We start from the raw sequence: 26586 nt of genomic DNA on the forward strand, positions 1-26586 counted from the left end.
ACTAAGCACTCACTGGGATTCATATCCCCAAGGGTCTTTTCCATCAGGTTCTTGAAGGTCGCCGGGACATCGCAAATGCCTTGGGGCATGCGTATGAACTGGTGAATCCAAGGGGACAGACAAACGCCATCTACTCCTGGTCTTCGGAGCTCATAGGTACCTGGTAGTATCCATATCTCAGGTCCAGCATGCTGAACCACTGGCTTCCTGACAGCGTGTTGAGGAGCTCTTCTATCCACATCAGAGTGTACTGGTCTGAGATTGTACGACTGTTCAGGGTCCAGTAGTCTACGCACAGGCAGACTGACCTATTCTTTTTGCATACCACCACGATCAGGGAAGCGTTGGGGCTAAGGGATTTGGTCACGATGCCTGCGACTCCATTTCCTTTAGAACATACCTCACGTCCTCTACATCTGTGGGAGCGATGCATCTGGAATGCTCCCGAAGGGCATGGTATCATTCGGCCGGATCGTGTGCTGGGCATTCTTGCTGCAGCCCACATCCATCTCGCTAGTGGAGAACACCTCCCGGCGCTCCTCCAATTTGGCATTTAGCCATTTTTCCAGTCTGCCGACAGGGTCGAATCCCCCAAAATCAAACGGCAACCCGATCGGCTTGCCTTGCACGGTGGCAGTGTTCACATGAGCCAGAGTTTCTATGGTTGTAATTGGGTATATCCAACCCAGTCTTTGACCTTGGTTGAATGGCATAGTGTAAGGAGAGATGTCCCGGATGATCACCTTGATCCTCCTGGGAATCGAGGATTTCCACTCTCTTATCTCCGGTACTATTTTGTGTCCTCTAAGGGCGTCTTCCTCTGCCATGATTTCTAGGGAGAAGTACCAGTCAGCCCCATCATGGCCTGGATAACAGCATACCGCTTCCATGTAAAGGCGGGGTCTGGTCCCAAATTGCAGGCCTTACGCACCGCGTGGCATCCGTCACCGGCGTACTGACACTATTGCTACTATAGTGAAATGTCCATATCTCAGGGTCTTCCCTGTAGCAGCTACAGTCTGTAGGGGTTGGGGTCTAACTGGGCCTGCGGGGTAACTCTAGGCCTAGTGCGGGAGCTATTGACACCCGGACACTACCTGTCCCTGCAGCTCCTTGTCTTGACTGCCGTGGTTCCGCTGAGCACGCCAAATGTATGAATCCCCTTGCAGGAGATCCTAAGAGCCCTATTGGCTGCTGCGCTCATATGTCTAGCAACCCCTGGAGCTGCTGGGACATGTAGTCCCTATGCGGAGCCTATACTCAAGATGGCTGCCGCTCTTGACTGTTCTGTGAATGCATGGCAATTCCAAGATGGCGACGCCATTACTGGCATCCTGCCGAGGAAAACCAGCGACCCTGTTGCCCCTCTAACTGCCCGCAGCTCCCTATACTCGTCAGCGGTGGCATCCGTGTGCCTCCGTAACCAGCCTCGGCCTCCCCCGTTCCCCGAAGCCGCAGCTTGGTTAGGAGAACCAAGGGGGACCTGGCTACACATGTATAATCATAGAGCAAAAAAACGAATATCAGCTCCAGAAGCAAAAAGGTAAGTAAAATCAAATAACAGTCTTTTAAATTGATAATAGCAATGTCCGGTACATATAAGTATAGATGCAGGGAGAGGGGAGAAAAACCAAGGGGTTAAGCAAGTGTAGCCGGTGTCCCCTTCTCGCCCTGGTTGTTGGGGGAGGGTGCGCTGCAGTAGAGAGTACTCCGATACGGAGGCTCCGCGTCATGCAAGACGCATGTGTTGGTTGACACCCGTATAGACCTAACCTAGACAGAGGTTGCGCATGCGCAGGAGTGCATGCCATAAGCCCGCGAAGGAGGAGAGTGCTAATTGGAGGAAGGTAGCGAGACACCGGCCCCAGGAGCCCGCGCGGGTCCCCGTGATAGAGCTGAGCCAATGGGCTGGGAGTTGGAAAAGGAAAAGGAGGGGGTTTGCGCGCACGTTCTGTTAGATCTGGCTGGAGAGGAGACGGAGCTTCGGTATAGGGGAGGCCAACCGCCCCGGCGTAGGCCGTCTGCCCCAGGCCCAGTTAGGCTCTGAGTCCCAGTAGAGACAAGCGGAGCTAGGGACTTACCATAGTGAGGTTCCGGATTCCCATAGTGCCTCACGATTTATAGCAGGACTGTACTATTTGTTGGGAGGTCTGGGCTCAGACCCCGCTAGTAAGCCACCACGTGTCCAGGTGGGATCGCCCCGGACCTCTACGTGGGTGGGAGGACGACTTCTACACTTCACGGATCCTTTGCGAAGATTGTAGCAGTACCGGAGTACCCGGCAGGTAATTCTACAAGTGCACCAATGGTACCCTCATTTCATTCGGGACACAGTGGCTGCGCAGTCACACTTACACTTATAGAGATCTGACTCACTTGAGGGTGGGAGGACTTATCCCAAGGGGATTGGACACGGGGTGATATCACCCAGTGGAGGGACACGGGAGGGTTGGCGTTCGCCGTGACGCTGCTTAGAGTATCTCTTCTAGGGAGGACCGCTGATATATGTGTATGTGTATGATATTGCATGCAAGTAAAGTCAATTGGTTAAGGTATCCTGCTGTGTGGTTGTGTTTGAAGTAAACACGTCCTGCGAAGACCCACTTCCCCTCTGGCGGAAGCTGTCGCAGGTGGAGGCGCTGCACCCAGTATAATTGTTGTGCGAGTACCCCAGGCTCTCCGTGGCAGAGACCTACAGGTGATAAAGCATATGTTAGTGGCCTGCGTTTTATAGGAAGCAGGGCTACACAAGGTATAAGAAGCGGGGTACTTACAGAGAGGTTGGATTCCCACCAGGCTGTGTGACCCCCTGAGAAGCTTCACCTTACCCCCGTCTCCTTTCAAATGAAGTGGTGTAGAGCCGCACGCTCACAAGGTGTCACCACTAATCCAAGTATTTGTCATCAAAACTCTGTGCCCAGGACATTATCAAAAACTAGAGATAACTCTCAAAGTATTGCTTCCTGGTAAAACATATTTATTAAAAAAAAAACAGTGCACAAATAGTTTAAACTTCTATACATACAATAGAATACTCATTATTGTTTGCATTGAAAAGATTACTATGTAGCCCAACTTGCATTTTTATATCTGTAAGTCAGGGGTGGCCAAACTCAGTTCTCAAGAGTCACCAACAGGCCAGGTTTTAAGAAAATACCTGCTTGGTTCAGGTGGTTCAGTCAAAATGAATGAGGCACTGATTGTGCCACGTGTGCTCAAGCAAGGATATCCATAAAACCTGGCCTATTGGTGGCTCTTGCGGACTACCACTCATAGTTACCACTCATACAATATATAAAATAGAAAATGAATAGACAATACCGTTCTGTGGCTAACGAAATGCTTTTATTTGTGCGAGCTTTCGAGATACACTGATCTCTTCTTCCGGCGATGGTACATTGAATAAAGCAAGCAAGGTTTAACTTAAAAACAGCGCATCTTGGAATGTTATCTGTGACTGAAACCTATATGTGTGTGTTTGTGTGTGTATGTGTATCCCTGTACATCAAAACAATGAACATATATAAATACGTGTGTGCAGACTGCAAGCCCTCACTAAGGCATTTATGCTATATCTGCCGAAGCGGCTGGGGGGCTTGATATACAGTAGATTAAGCCCCTGAAGATCTACTGGGTATTTTCTTATCTCCTACACAACTGTATACAGAAGCAATTTAACTGTACAAAATGAAAACAGAAAGTAAAATATATGATAGTAAATTATATATATATATATATATATATATATATATATATACTTGTTATACTTGTTTTCACCTGTACCAGTATATATATATATACACACACACACATAAATAAATACATATGCTCTTTATCAGTAGTTTCAGTAAACACATCTTCTCACCCTCTGTACCTTGACTGGGTCTGTTCCCCTTCTTTTGTACAGTAATGACTTGTTCTAATCTTGCCAATTCATTATTTATAGCTGAAGACACTTGCATTGCTCTACAAAACTGACTAGGTAGTCAAGGTCTTATTTTACCAAATGCTAGTGTATCCTTCTGTTTTTCCCAACCACTGAGAGCCAGTTCTTCCCGAGTGGTACAAATTATTCTCTCTTCTCTGTGTTGAGAGTATCCTCTCCATCTCTCAGCAGGCTTCAGGCACAGAGGATACAAGGTCATTTCTACATCTCGATCTCAAACGGGAAAGCCTGCTGTGCTAGCCACCCAGGAGCTAAACCCAGAACTGTGGTTTTTGAAATAATTAATTAGGTTTCATTTTTCTGAGTGTGTGTGATTGTGCTTGTGTGTGTGTGCATACTTCAGTTCAGTACTTTAGAAAGTATGGCCAGATGATACTGTGCCTGTATTTCTTTTGAAGTGATACACAACATATTTGGTAGTTCAGAAATTCCAAATGTAATTATTTTCCCCTGCTCAGCAAGGTATTTGAATATCATGCTGTGCAGAACATTTATCTCTACTGATTAATAGACACTAAGGGGCCTACGTACTAAGATCATATTAGACTTCTTTTGTGCAGCAAAACTTCAGTGCTAAAAAGTAGTACAAACCTTCATAAAACGCGCGTCACATATATTTGACTTCATACAAATTATGTATAGTTCGTTCTTTGAAATGAAGTACAAACGCATTGCGTTATGTTTAATACCTGATTAAAACTATTTAATTTCAAAAATAATTATGTAGATTTTTATGGATAACTGATATTAGTAAATATAAATGATTAGTAGTGTATTATTTTTATTAGCCATACTGTGAAAATAATATATTTTGTTAACCAACAGTATATAACGAAACATCTGTGCTGCATCAAATACATTTTTGTTTGATACATAGTGTAGCCGAGCCCCCTCATGAGGGGGAACTGCCTGGCTGATTTGTGATATGGTGGAGCTCCGCTCGAGTGGGAAAGGTAGCGGCGGCTGCTGCAGACTGTTGCGCATGCGCAGTTGCGTCTGGAGCGGCAGTCAATTTTGAATGTCTGCAAAAGGCATTAGGAAGTACAAGCCCCATGCGGGAAAAGGGTGCAGGCCTCTGTGGGACCAGGGAGGCGACAGTTAGTCACGAGGGATCTGGAGGAAGAGATGGTTGTGTCCAGGGAACAATAACTTACTGGACTAGGCCAGATCTTGCCCCTTAGGCCGCAGATAGCCCCTGTAACTTTAGTTGAGTATTGCAGGGACTGTCATACTACAGGGATCACCCCTTATGTTATAGACTGCATGGTTCAGAGACTTTGTGTGAGACTCTCTGGCTGGAGCACACCCCACAAGGTGGATCAGGACCCTTAGGAGAGAGGAGATTTGTGTTGGAGGCCCTGCTTGATGGGATCAGCTCTGACTCACCACGCCAAGAGGCACCCAGGATGCACCTTCATCCACAGGGGGTAGCGCAACCTCACATTTGGGTGGGGCTTGCTGGGACAGGACACATGGGGTATTGGTGCCACAGCACCCTCTGTACTTTGGGGGAACCACTAATTGTTGGGTCACTGGGGTTACACTGTGGGTACCGTTGTTATGTTCTATATATACAATTGTACCCTCTGGGTCCCGTGTGTTCCCCCTTACCTGCCGGCCTGGGGCGCACGCAGGGAGATGCCGGGTGCTGCCAGAGTGGCAGACGGACCTGGCACAGTAGTAGGGAGTGTTGCGGGCAGTCAGGATGGCGATCTGGTTGCCGGGAGCTCTGCGGCGTACCCAACACACGGGGGTCGCCATGTTTGTTTGCACGCCATGCGCAGTGTGAGTTTGCGCATGCGCAGTGCCTCCAAGAGTGTAGCGGCCATTATAGGGCCTTGCACATGCGCAGAATGTGCTTAGGAGCGGTGGCCATTATATACATGTTCCGCAGGGAACTACAACCCAAGCAGCCACTGGGGCTGCAACATCACATGGTGTGAAACAGCCAATAGGGCTGCAGCAAACCCCTGCTTCTAGGATTGCTACATTTGGCGCGCTAGAATCCACGCCAGTCGGAGCTGTGAGACAAAGGGGTAAGGTAGTGTCTCAAGAGCCAGCGGTGTCCCAGTTCTTCCCATCACTAGCAACCACCTTCCTCAACATCATCTTAAGAGTTTTATTAAATCTTTCTACCAGTCCATCCGTTTGCGTAAATGTAAATGGAGGTTCTTAGGGACTCTATTTTTAGCTCTACGCATAATTCTCGCATAAGTTTAGACGTAAACGGGGTGCCCTGATCTGTCAAAATTTCCTTTGGTATCCCGAGTCGGGAGAATACTTTAACAATTCCTTAGCCTTTGGAGGTAGTATTACGTAAAGGCAGCACCTCTGAATAGCAGGTGTCATTATCTAGGATCACTAGGATGTATTGATGACCCTTGGCAAATTTCTCCAAGGGACCCACTATATCCATAGCGATCCTCTCAAATGGGATCTCAATAATAGGCATAGGAATTAACGGGGCCCTCAAGCTTGGTCGGGGGGCTGTCAACTGACAGTTGGGACAAGAGGCACAGGACCTTTTTACTGCATTACATATCCCTGGCCAGTAGAATCTTTTTAGGATTATTTTCTGTGTCTTCTCTACTCCAAGATGACCCCCCAATAAGTGAGAGTGTGCTAGCTCTTGGACCTTCCTTACTAATGAACTGGGTACTAGCAATTTTTCTATTTCTTGGCCCTCCTCTTGGCTCACATGGTATAACAAATCATTTTAATACAAAAATAGGGATAGGAGTCCTTGGTTGTTCCTTCTACCAGGACCCCATTAACTTCTACCGCATGGCTAAACCCATTTTTCAACTGGGGATCATTAGCCTGTTCCCTACCAAAATTGCTATGGGAAAGTCCTAGACTTCCAAAACCTTCCTCATCTGGAGTTTGGCCGGTTACATCCACGGGTAACTCGGAGTCCTGAGCGTCAATAGGCCCTGTCTCTGACAACTCCTCACCTCTGTTCTCCCTCTGTTAGGAGTAGTAACCAGTGCTAACTGGGGTGGGACGGACCTCTTTTTTCCCCTTCCTACGTTCTCGTTTCGACTTGGGGGTTTTGGACACCTCGGAGACTAATTCAGGGTCTGTAAACGGAAAAACCTCACCCGGAGTAGGATTGTTTAAGGTGAGTTGTCCTCTGATCAGGGTGTCAAAACCAGGGAAATTACAGCCTAACACTAGGGAATGGGGTAACTTTGGCACAATTGCTGCCCGTAGTTTGGATGACTTGCCACTCGTTTTTTCCTTTTATCGGAGTCGTGGTGTACTGAAGCGTACACCCATGCACACATAATACCTGCAGCTTCTCACCCTGGAGTAACTGGAGAGGCTTAACCAACTTCCCTGATACCAAGTTAATATCACTCCCTGAGTCTACCAGGGCGGAGATTGGTTTACCATATAAAATCACCATAGTGAGGAATTTGTGGGTACTTTTTCCCCCGCGGGTCACACATACCACTCCACAAAACTCTGACCTCACAGAGCCATACGCACACTCCATTGGTTCAGACAACTGAGGGCAGTGAGCCTTAATATGCTCCGCCTCCCCACACTCAAACAAACAATTGGACCAGTTCGTTCTTGAAACCCTTTCAGAGATTTAGTGTTTCTGTCCATATCCAGGTTTTCTTCCACTCGCTCAAACCGTGCGGCCGGTCGCGGGCCTTGGTTCCAGCGCTGGCTTCTATTGTTCGTGTTGGGCCATGGGTTGTGGTTTGTGCGAGAGAACGTGGAGCGTGACAGTTCATGGGTAGCCAAAAAACGCTCCACTGCGCCTACCATGGCATCATAAGTGGGGGGATCTCCCTGCCCCACCCAATATCGAAGGTCCTGGGGTTGCACTCAAATGAAGCGGTCCAAAACCACCATCTCAAGTATCCGGGTCGGGCTATATACATCTGGTTTTAGCCACTTGGTCGCCAGATTAATCAAATCCCATAACTGGGATCTGGGTGACTTCTGTTCCTGGTATCTCCATTTATGGAAACTTTGTGCATAGACTGCGGTAGTCACTCCAATCCTTGCAAGGATTTCGCTTTTTAGACGATCATAGTCTGCTGCGGATTTTTCATCGAGGTCACAATATGCTTTTTGGGCTTCCCTTATTAGAAAGGGTGCGATAATCCCAACCCATTTGGAGCGGGCCCAACTTTCCCAGGAAGTGATTCGCTCAAAGAACCGGAGGTAACCCTCGACGTCATCTTGCAGCGTAATTTTCTGCAGGTATACTGCACCGACACACTTTATTCGAGCAAATACCCAGTATGTACCTGGCAGATACCTGGAATGCGCCGCTCCTCACCTCTGACAAGCCCCGTTGCGTTTGCCTTCCCAGCCTGGGTTCATGCCTGGCTGACGGGCGGCTGATCTGTTAAATGATAATGATTAGGATTTAATAGGCTGCAATGCTTCGCGTGTCTACCAGATGGCATAAATTCATGAATTGTAATGCAGTATATATATATATACTGTGCAGTATTGCAGCCAGCGGGAATAAAATGCTTCAATCCCTGCTTAGAAAATACCTCAATGCACTCGGGCAGAAAACAGTCACAAACCTCAATACACCCGGGTATATCCGAATTCGTGGGACTAGCCGAGCTCGAATAAAGTGTGTCGCCAGTGTAGGTTCACCTGGAAGGGCCGCGCCTGGGCCATACTGGCTGAGTCCATAGTAATCTGGGCCAGGCATTCAACCAGCCCCCTCTGTGTTTCTGCGATAACGTCAAGCTGGGCTGCAAGTATCCGGTTTGTCTCACATTGTGCCTCAGCGCTTTCCAGTCCCTGTCTGTTAGTTTACTGCTGAATAGTGGTGCTGTGTACTAGGGCCTTCGCAACATCCTCCATACTGACAGTAACAGTCCGCACAGGATCCACCAGTCAGAATGTGTAGCTCCGCCCATTTTACAGGGTTTTTGGCATCCCACTTCTGACACCACTGGTGGCAAGATGACCGTGGTTAGTGAGAAGACAACACAATTCTTCTGGTGAAATAATATGCTGGTGGATTTATTTGTCCAAAAGTATAACAAAACAATTGGTGCTCTGTCCCTTTAAGTGAAATAAACATAAACAAAAACCTATCCCCGGTCGGGGAACTAACTAAACAAAAGTGCAGCCTGTCTACCTGGCTGGCTAGCTAACCTAGACCAGACCAACAATGTTCAACAACACCAGTTGGCTCCTTACCTAGGAGTTTTATTTCCCCTTGGGACAGGATCAATGTGAGCAGCCTGTGTCTGTCTGTCAGCACTCCTGTTTCCTCTCTCAGTGCCTGAGAGAGACTGCCGCCCCAGAGGCATTTCATTTTTCTGTTTTAAAGCAGGTGAGCTAGCTTAATTAGGATCACCTGTGAACTGCTTAATCAGCTGGGTTAACTCCTTGTCTACTGGAAAGCAGGCATACTGCCACCTCCTAGTAATGTATACAGAGTCAATGACTCTGTCACACAAGACATAGACTATATTCATAGTGGGACACTCCAGCGGGAGTCTACCCCACGTAGAGGTGGATGACGACTTCGTGGGACATGACTAATCCCCTTCATCCATTGGCAGTGCCCAGGTGCTGGAGAGCCCAGCAGGTATCGCATTCCAACAACTGCACCAACTTCAACACACACTTTCTCTGGGGAGCGCTACTGCACACTTTTGGGTGGGGTGTAGCTCCTGTGGACACCGGGTGGCTAGGGTCCAGGGCACCTCAGTACTTTGGGGGAACCTAACCAGGGTCTGGACAAGGTGGTTGGACTGTGGGGTACTGTGCGGGTACAGCCGTGACAGGCCTGTTATAGTACTGTGGTTATAAGTTGCATGTTCAGTAAACTGTTATATATATATATTGCTTGTGTATTTATTGCATTGGGTCCTTTGAAAGGGTTATCCGCCACTGCCAGGATCCCTCACTGGTGGAGGCGCTGTTACCGGAATGAATCAGGTACACCCCAGGCTCCCTGCAGCGGAGGATCAGGCCTCCTATGAGCCATCAGGTAAAGTACCGCATGTAGTCATCCTACACACAGGGGAAAATGGGCTACATATGTGTTAGTAAGTGTGTTCAGTAAAGCTTAGTTATATACTTTGTGTGGTGTATTATTCTTTACAGGTAATCCTTGTTATCCAACGTTTCACTTTACAACGAATGGCATATCCAACGCTTTACAATGCAACCCTATGGGCTGTTGTTCGACACCGGAATGTGTTATCCAACGCCTGAATGCGTTATCAAACGCTCACCGCCATTGATTAACATGGGACTCACTTTACAATGGTTTCACTATCCAACGCTACTTCCAGAGTGGATTCCTTTGGATAACCAAGGACTGCCTGTACTGTGTATTGGTTCCTGTGAGGGATTATCCTGCCAATGCTGGGATCCCTCATAGATGGAGGCATGCACGCAATGTGAAAGAGCTCACCCCAGGCTTCCAAAGGTGGAGGCTTAGGCCTCCTGTGAGCAAACAGGTACAGCAGCACGCTGTGACGACTCAGGAGATTCCTTGCTCTCCTTGTCCCTCTCTCCCATCTCCTGTTACCCTTTCCACTCCTTCCCACTCCTCTCCTTCACCTTCTACCTCTTTTCCCTTGCCTAAGCACGTTCCCCGCAGGTCTCGCATACTCACGCGCTCCCTTAGCCCCTGCTTTGATTCTCCCCGCTCCCTCTCCCCCGCGGTAGCTCCTTTACCTTCCCCTGTGGTGCCATCCATCCCGTTGCCTCCTCCTCGCGTGGTGCCCGCGGCACGGCGCTCCGCGCGCCTGGTGACGCGTCCGGTGCGTGCACTCCCTCAGCCCACGGAGGGCGCACGTACATGCTCCTCTCGTCCTTTGCTGGCCATCGCGCGGGCACAGGCCTCGCGCGCATTCCCTTCCTCTTGGCTCCGTCCCCTCCTGCGGTCTTCCCCTGCTCCGTGCGGGCCGTGCCTGTGTTGCAACCTGTGCGCACGCATCCCCAGCTTACAGGGGGCGCGCGCATAGACTCTTCTTATCAGGCTACTCCCTTGACTGCCCCTTCTGTCTCCTCCTCTTCTCTCCTAACCTATCTCTAGCTTCTCCCATTTCTCTCTCTACTCCTCCCCTCTCTGTCATTGGTGCACCTTCCTTTATAATCCCTGTCTGTCCACCTCTTCCTCGCTCTGCATAGTTCCTGTTTCCCTGTGTGTACCTGACCTATGCTGTGCTCCCTCTGTGCTCCCTCTGTGATCCTGTGATTACCTGCTCCTGTGTTACTTTGGATTTCCCTGGCTTTGACCTCTGCTTACCCTGGACTACTCTGCTCTCTGGTACCCCTTTGAACCCTGCTCCGCATACGACTCCGCTGACCTCTGGCTTCCTAGGACCTGGCTTGCCCTCTGACGACTCTACCCTCTGGATCCCTGGACATTGGCAAACGGACACGACTATTCTCACGGACATTCCCCAAGCGTTAGAAAAATGGTTGTTAGGTGATCACTGCAGATGGAACTCAGCCAAGGGGATAAAATAAAATCAGCTTTATTAAACTTGAATGCTGCACATCACAGAGAGCACCTCTGACGCGTTTCGTTCCGTTATGGAACTTTATCAAAGATTTGATCTAACGGAACGAAACGCGTCAGAGGTGCTCTCTGTGATGTGCAGCATTCAAGTTTAATAAAGCTGATTTTATTTTATCCCCTTGGCTGAGTTCCATCTGCAGTGATCACCTAACAACCATTTTCCTACTGTTTACTTTTTTGCGTGGAGCACGCAGGCAACTATTCTGAGCAGGGACTCGGGACGTTCCCTAACCCTTCTACACATGCGCCTGGTACCGCCCCCTCCTTCGTTGGGGCTTTCACGAGCGCTGGAGCACATTGCGCATTGTGACCGGACCCAGCACCGCGGCCTGCGTCCTGTGATGACGTCATTTGTGAGCGCGGTGTTTCCTCAGCAGAGACCGGCAATACACGGGCAGTGAAGACACCAGGTCGGGCAAGGGCAACAGGCGATGGTATCCGTGAGTACATGAGAGGGGCACCCAATGGTTGCTTCTCATCCTGTCTCTATCGATCTCCTGTTTACTAGCCCCCCACCTAGGTTTATACAGTAGTCTGTTATCCCGTTCGTTTATGACTTTATTTTTTGACTGTTTCATTGCCAGAATCGTTGCCTATCCATCCTTTGTATTGGCCAGAGACTGTTCTATTGCATTGTGCATACACCCAGTCATATATGTGTTTGTAGAGCACCGGACACGTTGGGGTTCATTCTCCCATATAGCATTCCCCAAGCGTTGCAAGTATACACTAACAACTCTTCCAACAGGCCCAGCAATGCTATACCACACTCCGGGCTTGCTCCCACTGCTGTGGGTGTGTGGTATCATACCATTCCCACCTCAGTACTGGGGTCTAGCTTGGTCTGCGGGCATACAGGCGTGACACACGCATAGTTCCCTTAGGCATAGGGAAAGGGGGCTACAATAGCAACCTAATACTGAGCTTACTCTATAAACACTCTTTTTAGGGATAACGCCAGGTTCTACATGGCGGACCATTTTGACGCACTGCTTACTTTTTTTTGGCAGAAACATCCAATTTCTTTATGAAATACCATTCACATCTGTGCACCCAAATATTTGACTAAAACCATTTTTGACGCTTGAGGTGCACATTGAGAAAAATAAGGTTAGTACATAAGCCAGTGTTTTTCAACCAGAGTTCCTAGGAACCCTTGGGTTCCCTGTGCATCTCTAAAGAGTTCCCTGCAATTTTCTGGTCATTTGAAAATTGTATCAAATACAGAAGAATTTACAATGCATCCGATCACAGACGCGCTATTAGAGATGGTTGGGGGTTCCTCAGAATTTCATTCAGGGTTCCTTAGCCCAAAAAAGGTTGAAAACCACTGACGCACACAAGCGAAATTAAAATGTAAGATTTCTGTGCATCAATTTTACACCATAAATGCTATATGGTAAATACCTTCATGTCTTTTTGGTCAGAGGCTCCCACAAACAGAGTGACAGATGAGATGGGTCATATATCCATAACATATGGTAGTGGTAATTTGTGCATTTTGGAAAGCTGACATTCACTGCATTGTTGCTGATCATCCTTTTTGTGAGTTTATACTGCTAGCTAGTTAACCAAGATTACTGTTACTTCACCAATTAAGAATCCTAAGGTAGAACATTAAAAGTTCAATACAGCTATTCCTTAAACATACTTACTCAGAAGCACACTGCAATAAAATAATTTTAAAACAATAACAGTTTTTTTTTATGTTGTTTTTCAGAAAAGTACCCTCCCATATTCCTCCCCTTTATCTTTCTTGGCATTCTCACTGGGAGGAGACATAAATAATGGTGAAATCATAATATAATTAGACCAAACCCACAAAGGGTTATGAAAATAATTCAGGATTCTAGCTGGAAAGAACAATAATCTTATTTTCATAGAAAAGTTACATTTTTGGTTGACGGATGATGCTAGTTTCTTCAAGGGAGCAGCAAATTACATTGATACGTGTACAAATTTATTTTTTGCTAATTGAGTGGGAATGCACATTAAAGCATCCATCTGTGCTGCTCATTTTCTGTTTTTTCTTCATTTTCATTTTTTACACAGTACCACAGGTCCCTAAGATCTGATCTACGTCGTTGAAAAAAAATGATTTTTGGAAATGACTGCTTTAAAAGCACAAGTAGCTTCTCTATGTACATAGAAATGTGTGTTTTATATGTAACCCTGTCTCCCCCACCCAATCTCATATAGAGCCTATCTTGGGGAAAGCTGCTCTGGTTACTCATAATGGTGGGGTGCAAACCTGCTGGTAACAGGGGGCCCTGGGTTTCCTGCTTGGTGTTATGGGGGAGATGAGGACAGGTTTCTGGGGTCTTGCCCGAATCGTACTCACGGTGACAGCGCCTCCATCTCTTGAAGCCCCCAGATGTGTGGGGAGAAATCTCTGCAGGAGAACTATCTCTTCTCCTCCCTGATAGATTTCACTCAGGCCAGGAGAACGTAGAAACAGGTGATCTTTATTCAGTCACTCTCTCTTGGTTACAGCAGTGCACAGCTTACACTGAATCACTTCTTCTCACTCAGGTCTTCACCTTTAGGATGTCGCTGGACATTCACTCCCGGCCACCAGCCACCAGGAGCAGTCCTTGCTCTTCTCTTACCCCCTTGTGGGGTAAGGGGAATAGTCCTCCACCTATCCCTGGAGGGAAGGCCTCAGTAAGCAGAGCCCTGCATTACTGAGTTGGAGAGACACACCTCTATCACGGTAGAGGCACACCTCACTAAATTGAGATGTGCAACTCCTTAAGTCAGTTCCAGTGAGAACCAGCCCCCTGTCCCTGATTGGACAGCAGGCCTGATTGCCCACCTTCTCTGACTCACTGAGCTGCATGTGTGGTGAAAACCCATGATTACTCCTGGCACCCTGCCCTTACCAGGGATTGCTGCCAGAGGAGGACAGAATAATAGCGCAAAACCAGGGCTACACTTAATTACGTTTTAGATACGTTTCCAAATTTTGATATACTTTTTGTGCATTACTGTACCCTGTGGTTATTATGGTAGTGTAGCCATGGCTGGGCCAGCTACCCTTCTGCCTTCCCTGTCATGTAAGTTCTAGTAAGATCCAGACAGTGACAGGCTATCCTGTGGGGTTCCTTCCCCCCTCCTGCAACCTCTGTGAGTGACAGAAGAGGAGATGACATGGGAGTCTGTATCTGTCCAATAAGGATGCAGATCCTGTGCCCTCCCCTTTTGCAACAAGGAGGAGTTGTCCTAAATTATAGAGAGATGAACCCAGCCCTCACAGGGTGGGGTTCAGGCAGTTCCCTCTCCCTTGCGCATGCGCAGTGTAGTCACGCATGCACAGAGAATCCACTAGTCTGGCAGCCATGTTGGCACCAGCGCGAGAAACACTTTGCGCATGCGCTAGACTCAAGACAGGGACTAAATGTCCCATGAGCCTCAGGAACGGACGTCACATGCTGCGGCTTTGCCAATAGGATGGCTGCATTTGTAGTTAAGGCAATTATACAGTTGGGCAGTTAGGCAGTTAGTGAGTGAGTTAGTCAGTGGTAGCTGGGACAGCAAAAGGGTAGGGTGTGTGTGTGTGTGTGTGTGTGTGTGTGTGTGTGTGTGTGTGTGTGTGTGTGTGTGTAGGGAGTCAGCTACCCACTGCACTAGGCCAGAGACCCCCTTAGGCCCCAGCTAGGTCCACACTCACCTCAGCTTGTGGATGCTGCAGGGATAAGCCCATAGATAGGGACACTGCCCTGTAGTACCAGAGTGAGGGACACCATCAGGACGCGGCTGCATTCTGATCTCAGGTGATCTGGCCCAGACACCTGCAACAAAGAACAATCTCATACGGTGGTACAATCTATGCGGGACCCACCCCACGTAGAGGCGGAGGCTTTGCAGTTGCCGACACTGGATCCGTGGATCCCATCAGCATCACCGTACGCCCGGGTGTGGACACACCCAGCAGGTACCCAACTAAGTGCATCAACCATACACGGGTTAGTGGGGGCCGCGCTGTCTCACACACTTGGGTGGGTGATTGATCCAGTGGACACTGGGATGGTCCGGTGCCTAGAGCACCTTAGTTCATTGGGGTAAACTCCACTGGGGTGTGGACACAGGTCCTTCAAGGCTTGGGAGTGGGTATCACCTTTATTATTGGTTCACTGATGTGTACAGTAACTGTTATTGTTTTACCCGTGTGTATTCTTTACTGTCCTGTAATGGGGTCATTCCACATGGTAGAATCCCATTATAGGTGGAGGCGCTACCGAGCATCAACTCAGGTACTCCCCAGGTTCCCAACAGTGGAGGCTCAGGTTTCCTGTGAGTCACACGTATTGCATTGCATCACACATAACGTAGCCACACACCTCCCAGGGATGGGGGGGATTTGCGTTACATAATATTAGATTTTAAAGAATATGCCACAGAGAGAGATACACAGAGAAAGAGAGAGCAATAGAGAGTATGAATAAAGCATAGTGGAAGAGCAGACAGCAGACAACAGACAGCAGACTGACTGTAATACATCATCAAGAAAAATAAAGTAAAATAAAATAACAAAGAAATAACATAAATTATTGTTATTTTTGAATAAGTAACCGCATACATTTTTATCTTTATAGGTTTTGCTATAATAAGCAAAACAACACCAGAATAGTTGATTTTATCATACAGTATTTTGTTATCAAATTTACACACCTCCCTAAATACAGAGCCAGAATCAACTTTAGGCAAAACCAAAACTCAAAAAATGTTTTAAAGGGAATACTAAAAGACCAGGCCCAGTGGGCACCTCTGGTTAAAATCCTTTATTACAGTATGTTCTACAGTAGTTACCAACTTTAGGTAATGAAATATTGTCAAGTCATCTACTAATGAGCTGCTTACTTCCAAGTTGCATTGGAAAAGAGAAGGCTGAAAAAGCTTTAATATGTGAGAGGGCTGTAGCCATACTGTAAATGGTGTTAAATTAGACATCCTTGGGTCGCAAGTAAGAAGCGAGTAAAGGTATAAGGAGGATCAGAGTTGAGATATATAGAGTGTAGTAGAGCGTTAAAGAGAAGGAGGAGTATGTTGTAGTTTATACATAGATTAATAGGTACAGCAGCTAATATAGAATGAGTCTATTGTAAGGGAGACGGTTGTGAAGCAGGAAGGCCAGATAAAATAATATTGCAGTAATCAATACAGGAAAGAATGAGGGCATGCATATTTGTTATAGTGGTCAAGGGGGAGAGGAAGGGGCATATCTTTGAAATGTTGCGCAGGAATAACCGGCAAGATATAGTAACAGTGTTTATATCATAATAAGATAATAATAACTTTTCATATAGCGCTTTTATCCCAATGGGACTCAAAGCGCTTCACAATTACAATATAACGTGCGGTACTCAGCACTGTACATAGGATTCTTTAGAGAGGAGAGAAAGAGAGGAAAAAGAGAGGGAATGGGTAACATACTTGTGAGACTAAGTGGATAGTAATTTGAGTGTTATTGACTGTAATAGGGAAGGGAACATAGGGCTTGGTTTGGGAGTTTGTATGAGGAGCTTTTTTTTAGACATATTAAGTTTGAGGCAACAATAGGGCTATTTGGGTAGAGATTGCTAACTGACAGTCTGGGATCTGTGACTGTTCTTAAGGTATAAGGTCAGGTGTAGGAAAATACAGTTGTGTGTCATCAGCATTGAGATTACTGCATAAGCCAAAGAGGTTAATACCAAGAGAGGGCAGTGATACTGATGCCAAGAGAGTAAAGAATGTGCAGGAGGAGAGGGTGGGCAACAGTATTGAAAGCAGAGGAGAAACAAAATCTGTATGGGATAGTTTCCTTGAGATTTTACCCTATTGTGGTCATTAGCTACTTTGGTGAGTGCAGTTCAGTTGAGTATGCCGCGTCACAGCCCGATTGGAGAGGATCAAGTAGGTTATGGGCATTGAGAAAATGCAGTATGCCTACAGAAACAAGATGTTCCAGAAAGGAGGAGGGCGGAAGGGGGCTGATATTCTTGGCTGACACTAAACAATCTAACAGTTCATCAACTCTTGGAATGCTGTACACATCAGATTTTGAGACTGCATTGACTGTCGATACAAAATACAGTAGATCCATCTGATTTAACTCCAAGACCACCAGACTACACAATTCGCACTATGATTACAAAATGATGTCTACTTGCATTTTCTGCAGTTCCTTATGATGGGATAACCTTTTCTGCTCTGGGGACTAGATCAGATGGATACACCAGTTTCCATTGTGATGAGATGCTCTATGATGATGGTTATGCCAGGACACTCTGAGAACACATGCATAGAGCTTTGTAGACGCTTGCTCAATTAGGACGCTGTACTCCTTTTAGTCGAGCTTCCACATTGCATTGTGCCAGGGTTCTTTTGGGGCCAGGCATCAGTACCGGAGATCCCAACTTGATCTTCTATTGGGTGGATAGAGAGGCTGTCAGCAGGTTTCAATGGTCTTATTAAATTAATGTAGAAAATGTGTTTGCCTCTTCTGGTATCAGGCTGGACAATCTCATAATTTACTTCTCCAACTTTCCTAACCCTTCAAAGGGCATTTTTCCGCTTTGTAAAAGTTAACTGTTAGAAGGAGACTGAATAAGTATAACCATTACCACAGGTATGTACTGTAGGTCTGGGCTTCGAGCTCTTTTATAGTAGTCTTCTTTAGTCTGTTTTTTTTAGGTTTGCCTTATCAAAATGATCAAAATGACCAAAAATGTCAATTTCCTCTCAGAGGTGAAGAATACACTACAGCACTGTTTTAGAAGTAGAAACTTTATCCTAACACGACTCCCTCACTACAGTAGGTCTAGAATACTGTTAGTTTTGTGACTGTACAAAAGTTCAAATGAGGAGAAGCCTGTGGAGCCTTCGAGACATCCCCAACTGTGAAAAGCTATACTGGCAGTAATAGATCTCTTAATGATTTGCCCACTGCATTTTAATTTCTTCACCCTTGTGATTATGTCACAGGCTTTTGTTTACTTCCGAAAACATTTATTATTTTTCTGGTCTCTTTGGGTAATTCACAGCATACAGTACATCTCTCCATACTTAATTTAGTTGTCCAAAGTTTCTTAATTGTCTTTGTATTTGTACTGTACGTGAAGATAAACTGGTCTAAAACTTTCCTCTTGAGGTGCAGTGGAAGATTCCCTTGAAAGATTGTCTTTTTTCCAAATGCGTTCCATATCATCAACATTCTCCTATTGATTTCATTCAAAAGGTTTCCATACACTGATGCTTGCTGTCCAAGTAAGACATAGTTTTTGACTTCTTCTAGTTCTATTCAATTTATTTAGATCTTTCTAGAGTTGACACATTTGTTGACCACTTTGCTCTTGCTGAGATTGGAGGCCCATCTTCTTACTTGCTGCGAGCTGTGGCACATAATCTCATTGGTTGCTGGAGATCTTCAGGACCTGTGGCAAAAATACCAATGTTCTCTGGAAATCCTTGTTCACTGTCAAGTATTCATTGTTAATTTTGATTCTTTTTTCCTTCCAATTCAATGTCAACAATTCTTCTAGAGTTGCTATGAAAAGCTGTGGGGACATGTTGTTTCTGTGTCGCACACACTTGCCAATTCTTATCTTGCTTTTACCTTTATGTATTTTAATGTTTAATGTGGCATTCTCGTAAATGTTACTTAGAATTTCAATGTACGTTTCTTCAACATAGTGTCATCTTAATGTATTTAAAATGGCTGAGGTGTAGACAGAATCAAATGCTTTTTCATAATCTATCATTCCTAAAATAAGAAGTAGATCCTATTAATTACTATGGGACATCACTATTTGCACAACTTGGATGTGGTTCATTATGTTGCATTCACGGAACAGACTTTTCTCGTCCTGTTTTTTGTTAGTGATTCCACCATTTTTTCCTGCCCTTTGAACTGCAATCGTAAAATTTTCAGAATTGGTAAAGTATTCCCACGCATCTTGAACAAGCTGAATGCTTTTTCAGCTCTAATTGAAATTCTCTGAGGTTCTTTGTATTGATTATTTTGTCCTCTTTTCAATCCGTTTTCTTCTTTTCCTCTTTGCACTAAGATGTAACTTACTATAAACCAATCGGGGATCACTTCTTGTGTCAAATCGCTAAAGGACGGTGCCGCCTGCAATCATGTGTTTCTTGTTAGCTAGGTTGTATTCAATTGAATTCTTGATTCAAGTCTATTCCAATCTCTATATTCTGTTTGTATTGTATTCATTTTAACATTCTGCAAATTCCATCAATTTGTCTGCCTGTTCATTTTTGTTGCCGTAACCATAATACCCAATTTTTGGATTGAACTCTCCTCTCCCATAATGATCTTGAGATGGCAATTTTCTTTGTTGTTTCATTGGTTGATTTTATCGGTAGAAGTCTTTCACTTCATCGTCTGTGTGACTTGAAGTTGAGGCATACACCTGGAACAAGGTAAACAAATGACAGTTGTGTGTTTAATAAGTCAATAAAGCAACAATCTCTAAGAAACATTCATTTTTTATTTTACCTCAACCGTCAGCGGACGTGGTTCCCCAGCCTCCAGGTAACCCCAGATTCCAGATATAGTACTATTTTTGTGTGCAAATTTTGCCACAAACAAAACAACAAATATATAGAATATCTATCTATCTATCTATCTATCTATCTATATCTATCGATAGATAGATAGTTGCAAAATTATTTTGGCCACTGGAGCAAGCCCTAACATCCCAGCAATTTTGTATCCACCGGGCAAATAATCCTGCTCATTGGATAAACCTGTTTGTTAATCTGGAACCGGGAAGCCACCAGTGGTTGTCCAATTCTGTGGAGCTAAAAAAAAACTGCTGTTTTAAACCATATATTAATTTTGTAATGTTTTTTTTTTTAAATGTAGCCAAATGCTCTAGATTCTAATCTCTTTAGTGATAAGATTGTTAGTAGATCTTAAAATCTACAAGTAAACAGTTTTATTTATTTCTATTCTTTAGTGTAACTAAATATTTCTAAGTAGGTAGGTAGGTAGGTATTGACCTTAACAATTCACAGTAAAACTATAACAAATACATTTAACTGGTATGTAACAGTTTTAAACCGGTTAATGCCTCTACAAGACCAAGATAAAAATGTATATTTGTATTCAAAGAATTATCGTGCACAAATGCAGGCCCGTATTTATGCATAAGCCTACTAGGCTCGGGCATAGGGTGGCAAATTTTGAAAGGTCGGTACTGCAGTTACAGAGGCCCCGCTCTCTTACCCACAACAATTAAACTGATTGCCGGGGAAGAGCGTGGGACCTCTGTAAAGTGACCTTTACAGAGGTCCCACGCTCTGTAAAGTGACCTTTACAGAGCGTGGGACCTCTGTAAAGGTCACTTAGCTCCTCCTGCAGCATCGCCCTCCTCCTTCTGCTGCATCGCGACATCAAATGACGCCGCCACGTTACATGGTGACACGTTGCCATGACAACATGCTGTCACATGGCATCAATTTGTCATGGAAACGCATTGCCACATGATGTCAGGACGCTGCAAGAGGAGGAGGTCAGGGTGGTAAAAAAGTAAGTGGCTATGGCGGCAACATTCTTAAACCGCCCTGCACACAAGACCGAAAGTGACGAAACATGCAAAGGAATGGTTCAGATTTTACACAATGATGTGGTTTGAGAGGAAACTGGATGGCAATAATTTATCATAATTTTAACTTGTGTTTTTCTTAAAGTAACATTGTGACAATCGGTCAGTTTGTATAATAACTAATAAAGAAGAGACTGAACGAGCTAACCCTTATAACAGTTATAACTCTGTAACCCTTATTTCCTCTAGATTGCAAACTCTCATGAGCAGGGCCCTCATTACCTTCTGTATCTGTTTGCACTTGTGTATCTTTATTTTATGTTATTCTGTTTATGTCATTGATGTGACTCTGTACCCTCATTGTACTCCGCTGTGGAATATGTTGACGTTTTACAAATAAACGATGATAATAATAATAATAATAATAATAATATGTAGCAGAGCACGTGTGCATTTTGCGCTCTATTTTACTACAGTACATCAATAAATGAGCTTATACGAAATACAGGACTAAACATGCAAATGGCAGATTACTGACAGATCATCTGTTAATGGCAATTGTGCCAATTATTAAAAGAGCTGATTTAAGTTATTTAATTGAAAATGCTGATGTCCCAATTACAATCAAATAAACAATAAATGTGGCTGGTTGTGTCTAAAAGGCAGAAGTCTGCATTTTTTGTCAGGTTTGTTTTCCGTAGTAAAACAGCACGGCAAAAGCAACTTTCTCTTTTTGGAAAAGCATAGCGTGAGATTTACAGACAGCGTGGTATATTATTCTTTCCCAGTGTGTATGCAACACATGCAGCTTTAAAAAAAATAAACAACAACTCGGTATAGGTTAAGAAGTCTCTGTTTGGGGAGAAGAAATGTACACCTTTTCCTTATGGATTTTGCACTGTTGTTTTGTTCATGGATGAAACTCTTTTAATGAAAATCCTGAGTAAAATGGATAATAACAAGTACATGCCTTGCTGATGATGACCAAATACAGCCTAAAAGCTTAAATGAATCAGCAGCCTGCAGTAATAGGCTGCCGGGAGCATGCTGTGTTTTGTTCTGAATCTAAATAATGTAACAAACGGAAAACTGATAAAGGTTTTTTTTTAGACTTAAAAGTCTGCCTAAAAGGGTGATGAAAGGATAGCGGCACTAAAAAAGCAAGAGTTAAAAGGGATATGAAAGTTTTAATTATAAAATTAAATGAATGTGTACAACTGGAAAGATCCATAGGGATTGACATTGACCGTATAGAGAATTATATATTGTAGCTAAAATATTTCATTTCCAGTGTATAGAAAAAAAAAATATATATATATATAGATATAGCCAGGTTCCCCAGGCTTACCCTTATCTCCGTATGCGGGGAAGCATAGGAAGGTTGCATTGTGCAGGGAGTGCTTTGGTACATTGGAGGCTCCGCAGTGACCCGAGTATAGGGCGCCGCCATGTTGGTGTTCGCACATGCGCGGTGAGCCATGGAGGTGGTGAGGGAGCAGAGGTCACGCGTGCGCAGTAAGAGGTTGCAAGAGCTTGCGAAAGAGGAGCTGCTCCTATAGGGTGGAGTGTATGGGACTACGAGTCCCAGCAGCCATAGCGAGACCAGGTGACGCCAGGGAGCCTATATGGCGGCTGGAATAGCGGGAGGAAGGTTTAGAAGGTTGCGCAGGGGAGCACACGGGGCAGAACCGAGCAGGAGGAGGAAGGAAGAGGAGCACTATGTGTAGGGAGGCCAACAGCCCCTACACTAGGCCACATACCCCGGCCCAGTTAGGCCCTGAGTCCCCGTAGAGTGAAGCGGAAGTAGGGACTGGCCATCAGATAGGACACAGCCCCTTAGCATCAGCAGGAGAGTTGTACATTCAGAGACTGTTGCACTATCATACCAGAGGTCTGGGCTCAGACCTCGGCCGCACAGTAGCAGCCAACCGGGTGGGATCGCCCCGGAAGGTATTCCTGGAAGTCATTTGTTGTCTGATCCTTTGTGAAGTTCTTTGGCAGGCCCGAGCGCAGGAGCGCTCAGCAGGTAACATCATCAAGTGCACCAACTATATACATATATTCATATCCGAACATAGTGGCTGCGCAGTCACACACATATACCTCACTTTGGGGGTGGGGCAATATTGAGTGTGGGAACTGGACATGGTGTGGGTTCACGTTGAAGGGGTTGCGTCCTGCAAGACGCAGTAGTATAGTGTCTCCTCTAGGGAGGGACACCTGTTGATGATATACAAGGTTATGGTTGCGTTAGTAAAGTCATTGGTTACTTTTATATGCTGTGTGTGTTTGTGTGTGATATATTATTGTCCTGCGAGGAACAACTTCCACTTTGCTGGGAGCCATCGCAGGTGGAGGCGCTGCACTAAGTAAGAGGTTATCCGTATTCATACAAGCTGCCCCAGGTTCTCCGTGGCGGAGGCTCAGTCCCTGTGAGCCAACAGGTTACACAGCATTGGTAGCGTACTGTATTCAATAGGAAACAGGGCTACATATACATATATATATATATATATATATATATATATATATATATATATATATATATATATATATATATATATACATATACATATATATTTGTATATTTATAACTAGCTGAGAGACCCGACGTTGCCCGTGAGTTAAATTTCCCGCTATGAGGGGGGAGGGGGACAGTGGACAGGAGGGGGGGCAGTGGACAGGAGGGGGGGGCAGTGGACAGGAGGGGGGTGGGGGCAGTGGACAGGAGGGGGGTGGGGACAGTGGACAGGAGGGGGGGACAGTGGACAGGAGGGGGGGGACAGTGGACAGGAGGGGGGGGCAGTGGACAGGAGGGGGGGGTCCCCACCCTACAGTGTCTGACACACACACACACACACACACACAGTGACACACACAAACACACACAGTGACACACACACACAGTGACACACACACACAGTGGCACACACACACACACAGTGACACACACACATACACACACACAGTGACACATACACACACACAGTGACACACACACACACAGTGACACACACACACACACACACAGTGACACACACACACACAGTGACACACACACACACACACACACAGTGCCCCCCCCCCCTCACACACACACACAGTGTCACACACACACACACACACACAGTGACACACACACACACACAGTGACACACACACACACAAATATGTCACCTCTCCTTCCGGGCGCCGCCATCTTAGGTACTCGGCGCCGCGTGCCTGCCCACTGCCTGTCCCCCAGCCGGGGAGGGAGAGAGAGGTGAGCGCCGGGGAGGGAGAGAGAGGTGAGCGCCGGGGAGGGAGAGAGAGGTGAGCGCCGGGGAGGGAGAGAGAGGTGAACTGAGCACCACGGAGAGAGAGAGAGGTGAGCGCCGGGGAGGGAGAGGTGAGCGCCGGGGAGGGAGAGAGAGGTGAGCACCGGGGAGTGAGAGAGAGCTGAGTGCCGGGGAGTGAGAGAGAGCTGAGCGCCGGGGAGGGAGAGAGAGGTGAGCACCGGGGTGGGAGAGAGAGGTGAGCGCCAGGGAGGGAGAGAGAGGTGAGCGCCGGGGGGGGAGAGAGAGGTGAGCGCCGGGGAGGGAGAGAGAGGTGAGCGCCGGGGAGGTGTGTGTGTGTGTGTGTTGGACCTTTGGCCCGTCACTCCGCCTCAGGCCAATGAGAGGTGTTCGGGGGCAGGCGGGCCAAGGGAGCCATCTCATTGGCCTGAGGCAGAGTGACGGGCCAAAGGTCCAATGTGATTGCCCCTAGGGACAGGACAGACAGACAAACACACATACAACGGTTTGAGAAATATATATATAATATAGATAGATATACAGAAGGCACTTCTGTTACCTATGATCTATGATATTCCCATTAACGGAGACCTTTATCGAGATATTAACTAGTCCCCATTACCCCATTTAAATACTCCTATACAGAGCGAATACCTCTACCCTCTTTCTTCTGTTACGTTACTGCTAAAACTCTGATGTAGGCCCTCATTCTCTCCCGACTCAACTATTGTAACCAATCAGTCCTAAACGTTGCTGCTAGAATCACTTTACTCTCTACTATAGCATACTCTCTATGCCCAGGACATACTTGAAAACAAGAGGTAACTCTCAATGTATTACTTCCTGGTAAAACATTTTATAAATACATCTGTCTCAGCATCTCTCCTGCTGAAATTCCTCTCCTGGCTTCCTATTAAATCCAGTATTACTTACAAAATTCCCCTTCTCTCTTTTAAGACTATACACTCTTCTGCCCCATCCTCACATCTCGGCCCTAATTTCTAGATACACACCTGTCTGACTCTTGCACTGTGGTCATGATTGTCTTCTGTCTACCATTGTTCTATCTAAAGCCCCCTCCAACCTAAAGCCTTTCTCACTCATTGCCCCACACCTCTGGAATGTCCTTCCCCTCAATATCCAACTGGCACCCAGAAGCACTTACCTTACAGAAGCACTCCTTTACTGTCTCTATAAGTTCTCTTACTACTTACCACTTAGATTTTAAACTCTTCTGGGCAGGGAATCCTTTTCCTGTTGTTACTTTTATGTCTGAAGCGCTTATCCCCATTATGTGTTATATTATTATTTCACGTGTTTTCTGCTGTGAAGTGCTATGTACATGGATGGCACTATACAAATAGAGATACATACATACATACATACATACCCATTGTCACGAGCAGAAGGGAGCCTGTTCGAGACAGAACAATGAGCTGATCCTAACAACAAGGCATCCAGCCTAAACGTGATAGCTGCTGTTAGGCAGATAATTTATCTCCTGGTAAAGAGTGAACTACTGGACCATCTCCAGAAAGTTAATCAAAGCCTGTAAATTCTAATCCACCTAAAATTGGATATTTTAAGACAAGTAAACAAAAGCCGCATTGTATCTGACAGTTCATTTGCATAACTAGCTCTGAAACATACAGTACAAAGAACTATACTTTTCTAATTGAGAAACTGTGTAACACCTTATAGTAAAGAGGTACAGTAGCTCCAGTACCATAAGGGCACATAAGAACATCCCATACTAATGTTGTAACCCCAGTACCATAGGGGGAAAAGGGCAGCTACCTAAAAAGTTGTGAAAGAAAGAGATGGCCATGGGACCCTAAACACTAAGTGCATGCATTTGTAAGACAAGTAGAGGGTGTTGTTTAATTTGGAGTTTGACAATGAAGCTCTTCTGATGGGTCTCCAAAAAACAAAAATACTGTAATATCAAAGTCCTGCAATTGGTGCAAAATGCCACAGCCCATCTTATAGCGGGAAAGGCAAGGGGAGACCATATTTCACCAATATTACAAGACCTGCACTGGCTCTCGGTGGAGCAAATGGTTAATTTTAACATCGTGACCCTTACATTTAAGGCTATCTATGGGCTATACCCCTCCTTACCTTCAAAACTGCCTAATCAGTAATACCCCCAATCAGGCCCTTAGATCTGCCATCGCCCCTGTGACGGGAGGGGGTAACCAGGGTATATAATAAAGGTCAAGCCCGTTTGGTTACCCCTGCTCCATGCATAAGGGTCCAAGAGAGTTAGCTCTTGGACCCATTAACATT

The 26586-nt window shown here is 45.8% G+C and overlaps 2 long non-coding RNA genes across 2 annotated transcripts in view; both read right to left on the minus strand.

The window, feature by feature from the left end:
• The window catches only part of LOC142491058 (uncharacterized), a 72054-nt gene extending 56791 nt beyond the window's left edge, over positions 1-15263 (minus strand). Inside the window, exon 1 of the long non-coding RNA XR_012800246.1 lies at positions 15148-15263. This is a non-coding gene — a long non-coding RNA (uncharacterized LOC142491058). The remainder of the gene's footprint in view (positions 1-15147) is intronic.
• Positions 15264-16395: 1132 nt separating this feature from the next.
• Positions 16396-26586, minus strand: part of LOC142491059 (uncharacterized) — a 247827-nt gene continuing 237636 nt past the window's right edge. The window contains exon 3 of the long non-coding RNA XR_012800247.1: positions 16396-19885. This is a non-coding gene — a long non-coding RNA (uncharacterized LOC142491059). The remainder of the gene's footprint in view (positions 19886-26586) is intronic.

The sequence above is a fragment of the Ascaphus truei genome, chromosome 3, assembly GCF_040206685.1.
Source record: "Ascaphus truei isolate aAscTru1 chromosome 3, aAscTru1.hap1, whole genome shotgun sequence".
Classification (NCBI taxonomy): Eukaryota; Metazoa; Chordata; class Amphibia; order Anura; family Ascaphidae; genus Ascaphus; species Ascaphus truei.